Below are 11,131 nucleotides of genomic sequence, written 5' to 3' on the forward strand. Positions count from 1 at the left end.
TTTGTGAACTTGAAGCTGCTAATTGAGTCATTTGGGTCTCCAACATCTTTGTGTGAGCTATTATATTGTTAATGGTGATGTCTTTTTATTGGCTATCCTTTTGCATTTGAGTGAAAAACTCTTGTTGGTTATTTTGCATTTGGAGGACCGCGTTTTGAACATCAAAACCTTGGTCATTTGATTGAGTGTATGGAGTTTGATTTTGGTAACCTTGGTTTTGGTTGTAAAAGGGTCTTTGATTTTTGTTTCTCATTGGAGGTGGGGTGTATGTTGGTTGAGGGTTTTGAACATTTTGGCTTTTGTTTGAGAGGTTGGGATGGAATTTGGTGTTTTCATTGTAATAGTTAGAATAAGGGGTACCACTCTTGTATGCTTGGAAATCATTCATTTGTTCACTTGTTCCCCTACATTCACTTTGGTCATGTCCCAAAGTTCCACAACTCTCACATATTCCACTTGGAATTGATGAAGATGCAACCATGGCATTAACATGTTGCTTAGGTGATTTGGAGGCTTCTTCAAGTTTAGCCATAGCCTTCTCAAACTTCAAATTAATGGTATCAATATGAACACTAAGTTGAGCACCCAATTGAGTAATAGAGTCCACTTCATACTTTCCTCCTCTAGTAGCCTTCCGAGGTCTACTATATTGTGAGTTATGGACCGACATTTCCTCAATCTTGTTCCATGTTTGATTATCATCAACTTCGGTGAATATACCATTTGATCCCATGTTGAGAATGTTTCGGGAGTCTTCATAAAGACCATTCCAAAATTGTTGTACCAAGAACCACTCGCTAAGTCCATGATGAGGACATGAGCGACAAGTTCCTTTGAATCGCTCCCAAGCTTCATACAAAGATTCTTCGTCCCTTTGTTTGAACCTCGTGATTTAGGCTTTTAGCATGTTAGTCTTTTCCGGAGGATATAATTTTTTGTAGAAAGCAAGTGCCAATTTCTTCCAAGAGTCAATACCAAGAGTAGCCTTATCAAGGCTCTTTAGCCATTGTTTCGCGGTACCAATCAAAGAAAAAAGAAATAAGACCCATCGAATTTGGTCTTGAGTCACTCCGGTTTGAGAAATTGCATCACAATAGTCACAAAAAGTCTCCATATGAGAATGAGGGTCTTCACTAGGCATCCCCCCAAATTGGCTTCTTTCGACTTATTGGAAAAATGCGGATTTTGCAATGAAATTACCGGTCAAATGTTGTGGTGTGGGAGTACCATTTGGTAGGTTCTCCTCGGTTGTTACGGAATGTGATGAAAATTTTGGCATTGTGGGTTGATTTTGTGGTGGGTTATGTGTTGGGTTCTCCTCTCCTTCTTTTGTAAAAGGGTTGATGAACTCAATATTGTTTGGTTGAATATCCACAATCCCACCAATACCTCTCAAAGTATTTCTAGCAAGTCTTCTATTGTTGGTCAAAGTTCTTTCAATTTCGTGATCAATGGGTAACAAGTTACCTTGTGATCTTCTAGACATGCAAAATATCAAACAACTTGAAAACAATTAGAACAAACCTTGAGAAGTTTTACTTCCCCAAGGCAAAGAAAGACACAACTAAGAATAATCAAAGAAAATCAAATCAAGTTAACACCGTCCCCGGCAACGGCGCCATTTTTGGTTCGTCGGTTTTGTTACTCGTCGTCAAAAGTTACCTAGACCAAAACAATATTTATAACTTCACAAACGACTCTACTATTAGTAAAGAGGTAAGTAAAGGTAGGATCCTAAGGGACGGGTATTGATGTAGGATTTTCGATTGCAAATGGTCGTGTCTAAGGGTGTCACAATTTGGATTGAGATAAGATATCGCTAAACTAAATAACAATGTAAATAAACAAGCAAGATGATTAAAATAAGATGTAAACAATTGATTAAAAGCACTAGGGTGTCATGGGTTCATAGGGGATACATGGGAATTGATCATACAAATATATTCTCAAATTATAAGCAAGCAATTATTGTTGTGATAGGATCGAGTTTGTTTATATCTTACAATCCTAGGAAGGTTTGGGTCCCGAAGCCCAATCGATTAGATTGTATAACACCTACAAGTCGACTTAATCCTACCTACTTAACTATATGCATGGTCTAATGAGACTCGAGTTGGTTTATGTCTTACAAGTCTCATTGAATAGGTAAGTGATGGGTAAAAAAATGCAAGGATTCATAGGCTCGCATTTCATCAAACATAACATGTGCATAAGTTGAGATCACAACAAGAAAGCAAATAAATTATGTGAACATATCAGATTAAGCATGAATCATCCCCCATGTTGGTTTCCCCTAATTCCCTATTAACCCTAGTTAAGAGACTACTCACTCATTATCAATTTTATCATGCTAACAAGGTTGTCAATCATATTAACAAGGCAAACCATGATGAATGAATGGAAATAATTAGCAATAATTAAAAAGGGATTAAGAGAATTATACCTAATGATGATTCCAAAATAATAAGCAAAGAATAATAGAAGTACTTGATGATTGATGGAAGGTTGTCAATCTCCCAATAATACCCAAATAATCTTCAATTACCCAAAATAAAGGATGAAAAATAGAGAAATTAAGGAAATGAGATTTGTATTAATGCTTAATTAAGAGTTGATTACAAGATTAAGATGAGATTAGAATATAAAAAGAGTATAAGAAGGATATTAAGATTGGATGCTAATCTAATTAGTACAATGGGGTATTAATACTAAGGATTAGGTACATAAATTAGGGTTACTAAGGGCTTAAATGACGATTAAGACCCTTAAGAAAAGTTGAGGAAGTGCTCCTCTCGAAGGAGATGCTTATCTCCGCTTCGCTAGTCTTCAAAGAATATGCTCATCCCGAGCGGACTGAGGGAGAGACGTGCTGCACTGGGAAGGAATCCGAGCGGCCTGAGGGATGCGACGCTCGGATTGTAGAGAGTCTTGACGAGCGGACTGGCTATGGGACGCGCTCGGATTGTAGCCAGCCAGGACGCTCGTCCCATGGCTGCGATGCCCGGATAGTAGCTAAGCAAGCTTTTCTTCTTTTCTTCCTCCAACAATCCTCAAGGATTTTGTTGGAGATGCAAGGATCTTCTCATCATTTCCTATTTACTTCATTATTTACATAGGCCTTCTAGTCTTGTCTTCACTTTGATGCTTGGTCATTAGATTCGATCAATTTAGCTCCATTTTGCCATGAAAATGCAAGGTTCTTACTCCTTTACTACCAAGGGATCAAAACCTCAAAGAATATGCAAAACAAAAGACTAAAGATAGTAAATGACCCAATTATGCACTAAAAAGCATAGGAACGAGGCTAATTCGGGGACTAAATATGCTCAAATATTGGTCACATCAATAATCTACATGGATGCTCTTTCCTCTCTTATCCAACAGTCATGCATTGATCTTGATTGGACCCCCTTTCCCCTAGGAAAAGGAGGTGACACATTCTCACACCTCCTTTTTGCTGATGACATCTTACTCTTTGGTAGTACAACTTAGAGAAATTTGTGTGCCCTTCAAAGCATCCTCAATGAGTTCTGTCTTTCCTCTGGTAAAAAAATTAACTTCAACAAAAGTAAACTTCATTTATCCCTTTCCACTCCTTCTGACTCTCGTCTTATGTTTGAGACAACCTTCGACATAAGCCACCCCCTAGTACCTACTTAGGATTTCCCCTTACCACAAAAAAAAAACCCACTAAAGCTGAAGTCCAACCAATCATCGATAAAAATCAAGCTAAACTTGCAAGCTAGAAAAGCAAGTTTCTCTCTCGTGTAAGTAAGATTTGCCTTATCCATTCTACCCTTAACGCTATTCCTGCCCATCTTATGCAGTACATTGCTCTCCCTTCTCACTCCCTTCAGATCATTGATAAAATTGTAAGGGGGGTTTTTGTGGTCTGGGAATGCGTCTAATAATAAGATTCTTCTTTTTAATTGTACCTGTGTCACACAGCCAAAATCTGCTAGAGGTCTGGGTATTAGGAGATCTCTTTGCCTTAATCTTTCATTACGCTAATAGTTTATGTTGGAGAACTTGTTTCTTCCGATCCAATCTTGCATGTAATACCCGCCCTGTTTAAGAACCCATTGACTGACCGTTTGACAAAAGGAGAGCCATAGCAAGGGATATGGGAGAGGTTAGGAGACCTACGTCACTGGTTGCTCGACCTAGTGAAGGTAACTCGGCCGAGTAGTGAGAATTCTCGACCGAGTAGGGCTTACTCAACCGAGTATCACGTCTGTCAACGCGTTCTTATAAGACGCGAGATCGTAAACCTTATTTCATTTTCGACGGTTCCTTTCTCTTTCTAACCCTAATCTCTCTCTCTCTCTCTCTCTCTCTCTCTCTCTCTCTCTCCCCCATTTATCTCCCATCACTCTACTCCTCCTCTTGGCCTAGACACCAACCCAAGAAGGGAGATGGTTCATACTTGTAGTCATCGAGTCGGGTTGTTGCCGTTCTTGACATCGGTCTGCGTCTCAAGGATTCATCTTGGAGTCTTGCTTGGCTAGTTGTTGGATGCACTTTCATGGAATAGAGAAAAAGGTAGGGTTTCCCTACTCAGTTGATTGTATAATTGATGTAAGATGTGTTGTTGTGATTTAATTGATATGATTAATATTGTTGGTTAATTATTGTTGGTTGATTGTATTCTAGAGTATTGGAGTTGTGATGGAATTGATTACGATTGTGAGGTGCGTCCTCGGCTGAGTGGAGTCACTTGCGGGAGTGGCTTCATGCCCTTGATTCGCCCATTGTGGAACCCGCCACAAGAGGGGATGTGCACATTAAGGAACATGGGTTGTTGCTCGTTGTGTCGAGCGGGGCTTAGGTTGGCAAGGCTGCGGTCCCCACTAGTGGTGTGGATTATCTGTCGCGACACTAATCTGGCAGGACTACACACTTAAGTGTGTAGTCAGTTATAAGATGTGATTGGGAGTTGAGGAGTGATTGTGGAATAGTTGCGTTGTCATTGTTGTATTTTGCTTATCTTTATTATTCAGTGAACTGACCCCGTGTTGTGTTTTCAAAACTGTGGTGATCCATTCGGGGATGGTGAGCAGTTGGTTTAGCAGGTGCAGCTAGTCTTGATGCTTGCGAGACATGGAAGGGAACTGAGTCATCACGTTACTGAAATAGATATCGCTGTCAATCATGTCTAGTAGTTCTCCAAGTTATATTTGTTGTATCTTCTTGCGTTGGTTATAATGTAAAGTATGAAGTTATTTAATAAACGTTCTGTTATTGTTTATTTGATCTACTTACCTCGGGCATCTGAGTTGGTAACACCTGTATACACTGGGGTGGTCCTTGGTAAGGCACCTTGGTGTGTGGGTGTGTTACAAAGTGGTATCAGAGCGACGATTTTGGAACCTGAACAAATGAACCAAATGAATGTAGAGTGTCAAATTAAAATGAACCTGGTGTACGTGTGTTGGGAGCCCCTTATGTCGGTTTTGGGTGAGAAGGCGCCCTCATCACAGAATCCCAGCCCCAATCATGCTTAAGCCAGCCACCGTGGAGGGATAGGTGTATAGGAGTGTATATATGCAAGTGTGTGTGTGTGTGTGTCAAGTATGCATGTATGTAGAAGTCTATGTGGTAATGTATCGAGTGTGGAACATGTGGAGTTCTAAATGCGCGAAAATGGTTATCGTCGATGAAGTACTAGTAAATGTAGGTGTGCGTGCAGGTATGGATGAGTCGGTGAGTCTAAAGTCTTATGTATAGTGGTACATGACGGGGGAGGTAAAAAGAGATGGTAGTGTTGTAATATGACAAGAAGCACGGGAATGTGAACGTGTGCTTAATGGTATATGTATATGTACTTGTAACAACGGTGTAGATGTATGCTCGTCGATAGACTTGGAAATATATTACATGTTCTACCTGCAACATAGTTAAGTTGAGTGCGGTATATGTGTTGTGGCGTGGATTGTCCTACTACCAGTTATGTGCATTATAACATGTGTTGCATAAGTATATGGTAATGAACTTTATGACTCTAGAAGTGCTTTGTGTGTATTAGAAATAGGGTCTAATTATGACGAGCCCGATTAAGGGGAACTCCGAACGATGTTTATTATTTTGCAGGGGAAATACTCTTTGTATCTTCAAATTCCGTCACTGTTCAGTTGGATTCGGCAGAGTATAGTTGAAACTCGACCGAGTAGGCCATATTCGGCCGAGTATTCAAAATGGGAGCTTAAGCTTGCTACTGATCTCTGTATACTCGACTGAGTACACCAAATACTCGACCGAGTAGTCTCTACTCGGCCGAGTAATCCCAATACTCGGCCGAGTACTCAAAAATCACGGTCCAACTCGGTTATTTCCGGAAAGCCCTATAACTCTTTTCCTTCCTTTATTCCGCCTCCTACCTTCATTCTATACAAGATTCTTCAAAATTTTCTCTCTCAAAACATACTTGGGTGATTTTTGGTTGTCATTACTCTTGGATTTCATTCTTGCTTTGTTCAAATCTCCAACTAAGGTAAGGTATTTAATCAATCTTCTTTGTTTTAATTCAATAAATGGAAAGCTTGCCCCAAAATCTGAAATTTTACTCTTGTAATCCAAAGTTTTATACTTCTATGGTAATGTTTTGGTCATATTTTCTCTTAAACATCGACTACTCATTATCAAAAACGGTTTTATGCTCAAAATCATCGGATTAATGTTGGAAAATTTCTAGGGTTGTCTCAAAATTTTGATTTTTGGTCACCTAGATTGCCTTTAGAATGTTCCTTGTGAGTTAATTGATGATAACAATGCCTTAATTGATTAGTATGCCATATCTTTTGAGAGAAAAATCCGTCTTAAAGGTGTATAAGTTGAAAAATAGTCCTTACTATGACAAAATTTCCGGAAAATCTTTGTTAAACTCCTCTTTTTGCAGCATGCTGAAATCAAAAGCCCCAGCTAAGAAACGGATTCGCGCCAATTTCCACTTGGAAACTGGCCAATCTAGCCAAGAGCCCATTGTTCCTCCGGTGGACGATTATCCATTGGTAATTTTCCCTGACTTCAAACAGCGGCTGCTTTTGTGGCCTTAATGGGTAGGACCATGAGGCCGACTCGTTGTATGGACCCCGAAATATTGGAAACCCTGGGGGTGGAAGGGGATATCTCTCACATTTTTGAGATATTGGGAATTGAGGGACTCTACCACCTACGAAAGAAGTCCTACCCATACCTCACCTTGAAGTTTCTGAGTTCTTTCGTTTATGATGTAGAGGAGAAAACCGTTTCCTTCCGCCTTATGAACGATGACCATAACTTGATACTTGATGAGTTTGCTAACCACCTGGGTCTAGAAACTGAGAAGTAGGGGTACTTGAGGAATGTGGCCAAAAACAGTGGGGCACCTCACTATTTACCTTACCTGACCGGGAGACCTATTCCGAGTGCGAGTGCCATGTTGATTAATGATGTTCAACGTGTGTCACTCCGTATGTTCCTTAGGATGATGACTTGTCTGCTGTATGGGAGGGAGGATGTGAGCAAGATGAACATTCATGAGGTAATGTTGTTGATGTACTATCTTAACCCTCGTCGAGGGAAACATTTTTACTATAGTGCTCCTGGGGTCCTATGCTCTAGTTTTGATCTTATGGCACGGTCTTTGAGCCGTTACCTTACTTGTGGGGCTATAGTGATCCGCTTGGCCCAGAGATTAACTAACTTTGAGGGTCCACCTGCGTTGGGTACTGGGTTGTTCGAGTCTGCTCCTACGAGGGATGAGAAGTACTGGTGTAACAATAAGTGGCTTAGGAAGCTAGAGGATGGGTCTTTTGCTTGGAGGGTGAGGGGATCTATGTGGATGGTGCTCCCCAATCCCGAGCACCTTCCGGTGGTGGACCACTTGGCAGAGTATGACCCGGGGAGTGGTGAGCGTAGACCTGACCCTCAGACTTACTTGTGTTGGAATATGTGTCCTCCGACAATAATGCGATCACAACTGTCGATCACAATGATCACATGTTTAAATCTCATTTTTAAGAATACATGTGGGATGTAATATTTTACAGTCAACTGGTCCACACATATCGGTAATGATTGGCTGACTAGAGTTTGACATTACTGTCGTGCGACGGTGGTGATCAGTTGATCCCCTTAGGTCATACCTATAGGGAAATACTCTTAATTGATTATTTAATTAATCGTATGCCGATACGAGTTGATTAAATTGCTTAAATTTGACGGATGATTTGTGAGTAAGATTAACGTGTCTTATTATAATTCGATTAAATTAGATACGGTCTAAGTAATCGAATTGTTTTATTACTTAGATAAAATAATTGTTTACGAAACAATTGAAATTGAAATTGAATGAATAATTTATTATAAATACAAGACGTTGTAATTTATAATTTGATAAACCATTTTGGTACAAGTTATTACGAATTACTAGTGAGTTTTGTATATGACATATTTTATGAGTATGTTGATTTTTAATATGTTAAAAATACATTACAATTTCACATGTCAACTAACATGTCACATATGTCACAATTGACAAAATAAAATGGACCTCCCATTTTATATATGTGCCGAAAATTGGAGGGAGTATTAGTGTTTATATTGTGTTGTTTATTTTAAATAAGAAAGCACAATGATTACCCATACTCTTAGCCTTGCATGCCTAGTTTATCTTGAGAAGAACACAAGCTCATGCATTGGCTACTAGGCCTCCCACCCCAACCGGTTTTCTCCACTAGAAAATGCCAATGGTTTTCCTATATAATGATTCACTACCTTGCTTAATATTTTCTAGTGTAAGAAATTATTATTCTCTCTATAATTTGTGAAAACTTAGAGAAATAAAAACCTCATAAATCATTCCTCTCTTGGCCGAAAATACAAGAGAACAAAATTTATTTTTGTGTCAAATTTTAAGTAAGACTAATATCATTACTAGTTCATAATAATATTAGTTATTAAGAGTATTCCTTGGGTATATGCTTTTAGGAGAGGTTCTAATTTGAACCTTGTTCATCCATTGTTGGAAAGCTCAAGAACTAACAAGAAGGAGATCTTGTTGGTGCCCAAAAATTCGAAACCTCAATGTAAGAAGTGACGGTTTCTTCTCTATTTTGTTTTATGTTTGCATGCCTAAGATCTTGTATTTATTTGAGTAAATTATCAATTACACCCACGTCAAATGCACTTTTTTTACATTTACTCCCACGTCAATTTTTTTTTTAATTTACACCCAAGTTAATAGCCCAGGTTAGAAATTACACCCCAACCCATTTTCAGGCGAAAAACTATGTGAAATGACAAAATTGCCCCCGCGTGTTTCAAACTCTGAATAACCTGTGACTTTTCATTTCACTTCCCCCATTTCAGTTTTACCCTAATTTCATCCCAATTTTTTCCCTAAAATCTTATGTGTTTTCACCAACTTATGCGTTTCAGCAATTTTGTCCTTTCACTTATGTGTTTTCACCAACTTCCTTTCTTCCTTCCTACCTATCATTATTTTGTTCCTGCTATTTCTCCTATCAATCCCACCTGGAATTTCCTCCTTTTTTTTCCAGATTCTATATTTATATTCAATCAATTCAGTTTCCTATACCCTTTTGATTATCAAACAAGTTGAATTTTTAAATTGTGCTTTCATTAATAAATTTAGGTATGCGTTTCTGGGTTTTAATTGTATAGTTATGCATTTATGGGCTTGTATTTCTGGGTTTGGATTTGTATTTATGGGTTTGGGTTTGAAATTTCTGGGTTTATAGGGTTTAGGGGATGAAGAAGGATGAAGGAAAACAATGGAGGAAATCAATTTAGGGAAAATATGAGAGAAGGATGAAGAAGGGAAGGGAAGGGAATGAACAAACACAAGGTTAATAAAGAAAGGCAGAAGGGCAAAATCGTCCTAAAAAATATGTTTTAACTCAAAAACTTTGAAATTTGACGGAAATGTGGTCGGAATCCGATATTGGGTGCAATTTATAAACTGAGCTATTAACTTGGGTGTAATTTATTAAAAAAATTTGACGTGGCAGTAAATGTAAAAATGTGCATTTGACGTGGGTGTAATTGATAATTTACTCTATTTATTTTATGACTAAATAAATTAATTCATATATGAATATGTAAACTAATGAGATTATTGAATCCTAACAAGTGGTATCAGAGACAGGCTGTTTGCATGCAAATCGGTTTATGATTTTTCCGAGTTATAAGATTAACATACAAAACTAATTAATTTGGATTTATGAAGATAAACCTATAAATAACTTTTCATTTTAAAGTTTCTGGTCCTAAAATGTATTTGGGATATTTTGGTTCATTTATGGATTTTATTGTTCATTTTATATATTATTGACATTAAAATGTGATTTTTATGATAAAAATGTCATTTTTGGACGAAAAATAGCTAAACTTCGAATTTTTCAGTGGTTTTTGGATATGTTTTCACATATATTATCTACTGATGGCCTGTAAATTTCATGTTAAAATAAGTTGTTTTGCTCGAAATATGATTTTTATAAGTTAAAATCGTATTTAATGGGTAAATAGGTTAATATGAGTTATATTTCGAATCTGGTCATGGAAAGTTAGTATGTTGTCACATGCAATTTTAAAAGATGTGTGTACAATATTTGGCTATAGTGAAGTCTTTTTGCATGATTTATGAATTTTTGATGAAAAATCACATAAATAGTGACTATAATTAGTAATAATGCTAAAACATACTTCATGACTAAAGGAAAAACGTCACATATTGAATTTTATCATATATTTCAGATCTAAAAGTGAAAAGTTGATGAAAATAAATTTTCTCATATTTTAATGGTCATATTAGTTAAAACCGATAAACCGCAACATTGTTTTTCTCGATATATTTTCGAAATTTTTAACCTAAGTTTTTGAACATTATGAGTGTCATGGTATTTTTCCAGAATGTTCATGAGTTTAAATTTCAAATTTCGAAATTATTTGAAGTTTTTATAATTTAATTTGAAGTTTGTAGCATAATTTTATATTTTGGGTCCATTTATGAACAATATTTAGAAATCAAGTTTAATTATTGTCAAAATATTAGTGGAGACTAAGTTTTGAGTCCTAAGATGGTTCGGGTAATTAACTTGTACATAAATATGAATTTATGTAATTATTGTGA

At 37.4% G+C, this 11,131-nt stretch overlaps 1 non-coding gene across 1 annotated transcript; it reads left to right on the forward strand.

Moving 5' to 3' along the window:
* Nucleotides 1-800: 800 nt before the first annotated feature.
* Nucleotides 801-907, forward strand: LOC141610317 (small nucleolar RNA R71). Its single transcript, XR_012528219.1, has one exon. It is a non-coding gene; the product is annotated as a small nucleolar RNA R71 (small nucleolar RNA).
* The last annotated feature ends 10,224 nt before the right edge of the window (nucleotides 908-11,131 follow it).

The sequence above is a fragment of the Silene latifolia genome, chromosome 10 (genome assembly GCF_048544455.1).
Source record: "Silene latifolia isolate original U9 population chromosome 10, ASM4854445v1, whole genome shotgun sequence".
NCBI lineage: Eukaryota > Viridiplantae > Streptophyta > Magnoliopsida > Caryophyllales > Caryophyllaceae > Silene > Silene latifolia.